We start from the raw sequence: 2,583 nt of genomic DNA on the forward strand, positions 1-2,583 counted from the left end.
CCGGGATGGAGCGGCACGGGCTATGCTGCGGCCCACGGGGGTCAGCCGCGATCCTGGCCCTCCACTGTGCGGGGTCCGTGGGGTGCTGTGGCCTGGCAAGTGCCACCTCTCCTTTCTGCTCCCCCATGTCGCTGAACAGGGGGTTATTTCGAGGCTGTCTGGAGCTAGCAGTGTTTCTGGGAGGGTGAAATGCAGTGTAGCAGGGTGAGTTTGGGATGGGTGAATGATGGAGGGAGCTTAACCTGGGCTCCTTGCACTCAGCAGCCCCCCAAAATGCTGCTCTGGGGTCCTTCCTGCCCCTGGTGCCTGATGTGGGATCAGGTCCCTGCGGGTGCTCTCCTGGGCTGCAGGGCCTGGCTGCGGGTGAGGTTTGGCAGGGTCCCATGAGGTGCCTGCAGTTGGGTTGCCCAAGGGACACCCAGTTTAGCAGCCCAGGGCTGGGAGAGCACTAGGACGTGCCGAGGCTCTCGGTCTCCTTGCCAGTAACTAGGCAGAACTGGAGCGGCTGGGGGCTCTTGCAGGTCAGCTCTGGCTCGCCTGCACCGGGGCAGTTGCAGCTAGTCTGATTCCTGACCTTACTGATGTCCTGCCCAGAACCCTGGCAGTCCCTTACTCTGTCCTTCAAGTACTGAAGCAAAATTGAAAAGGGGGGAAAAAAAGCTGTTTCCTCGGGAAATGTGCCTTGCCATCTGCTCTTAAGACACTTTTTTTTCTATCCTTAGACAGCTTCCCAAGTAAGTTATGCCTGGTCCTAACCTTTCCATCCTACTGTCTTCACGTGTTTCCTTCTGGCCTGGAATCCTGTTTCTTGCTTGCAAACTGGTTTGGTTTTTTGTTTGTTTGTTTTTTGTTGTGGCTCTTTTTTTTTTTTAAATCAGGAGTGGCTGGGGGGGGGGGCAGGGGGATTGACCTGCCCTGCCTCCTTCACCTGGGTCTGCCGGACCCTGTGGGGTCTTGGCTCCTGAAACTTACCCCAAGTATTATCTTACTTTTTTTTTCCCCTCTGTGAATCTTGTCTTTTTTTTTTGCTCAGGTTTCCTGGGTTTGGCAGCTGCTCTGCTGTCTCTCCCTGGTACAGTTATTTAATGGAAACCTCTTTTATGCTCTGCTGTCACTGCGAGGGGGTGGCAAGTGGTGGTGGGGGGAAACGCTCTTTGAGCACCTACAGATGATCCTGGGAATGGCTGCTCTTTTTTTTTCCCTCCCTCTTATGAGCTCCGGCTTTCTTCTAGGTTTTTTTTGTTGTGCTTCGTTTGTCCGTTTGGATTCCCAGAGACCCAAGGCTCGGCTCTCACGCTGTCCCCCTGGGCAAGCTAACAAAGCCCCTTTTCTCCTGGCGCAGAGAAAAGGCTTCGCAGCCTCTTGTGTGGCACTTTCCATGGGAACGGGGGAGCCGGAGCCGGCAGTGTCCAGGTCAGGTTGCCTAGAGATGAGGGCCATGAAGCCAGGGGGGCCGCAGCCCAGCGAGGTGCCCGCCTGACAAGCCAAGCTGCTGAGTGACGGCTCTTGTACAGCACTTGAGGACAAGGAGCTGCCGAGAGAGCTGGAGGTGGCGCAAACTCCTGCGGAGCGAAGCGCGGGCTGGGGGGGCACACATGGATGCAGAGGGGACGAACCTGCGCCGCCGGTGGCGATTGGCTCCAGTCTTCCCATGCTGACCTGGCTGCCGTCTCTGGGAAGCTTTGGGGCACCCTGGGCTCCCCCAGACTTGGCATCAAGTTGGGTTCTTTGCCTGCAGAGTGCAGGATTGATGCCATGGAGCTCCGCTCTATTGCTTCCCTGTCTGGTGGGGCTTTGTGGTTTCTGCCCCGGGAGGGTGGTGTGGTGACAGCGGGGTGCTGCCTCTGCTCAAACGTCTGTCTTGGTCTGAGTCAGGCCCATCTCTGCTCATCCTGTCCCTCTCGCTCTTGTTTTGCTAACGGTGCTCAGGCTTGTGTGCCGCCTCGCCGACGGAGGGAAGTTCCTGCCCAAGGGCTGAGAATCCCCCATGCCCGATGCCATGTCTCTCTTTCCTCTGACTCTGCTCTCATATCAAACCCCAACCTCCATCTTGGCTGTTCATTAGCCAGGCAGCTCTCTGGGGAGGAGGGATGCAGGCACTGGCAAGAAGGGGTTAAATCCAGCAGGTAACTCCAGGCTGGACCCTGGCAGATAGGGGGAATAGCTATTGTGTCCTTCCTTGTCTGCTCTTTGTTCTGCCCACAATAGTCCCTGTTTCCTGCCCTCTGTCCCCTCAGAGACCCTGCAACAGGCACCCCCTTCTCCTTCCTGCTTCTCTCTGCATGGGGAGGGCAGATCCCTATTCCCTTCTGAATCTGCTCCCCGGCTTGCACAATCCAGGCTGGACAAGCTGCTGTTGGAGGAGAGTTATGGGTTTTCCCCTCCTTGCTTTGGGGAGAGTTTCCAGCTGTCTCAGTATCCTTAGGATGCTGGAGTCCAGTCTGGGGAAACTTTGCACTTGAAAGAAAAGAGAGGGGGGAGGAAAATGGCCATTAGGCAGAAATCCTGGACAGGAGGGAGTCCAAACCCACTGGTTTCCTGCTGCGTCGGGTGCTTTGCCGTGGCAGAGGTCGCCAAGAGATG

Source organism: Pygoscelis adeliae, unplaced genomic scaffold (genome assembly GCF_000699105.1).
Source record: "Pygoscelis adeliae isolate BGI_AS28 unplaced genomic scaffold, ASM69910v1 Scaffold242, whole genome shotgun sequence".
Classification (NCBI taxonomy): domain Eukaryota; kingdom Metazoa; phylum Chordata; class Aves; order Sphenisciformes; family Spheniscidae; genus Pygoscelis; species Pygoscelis adeliae.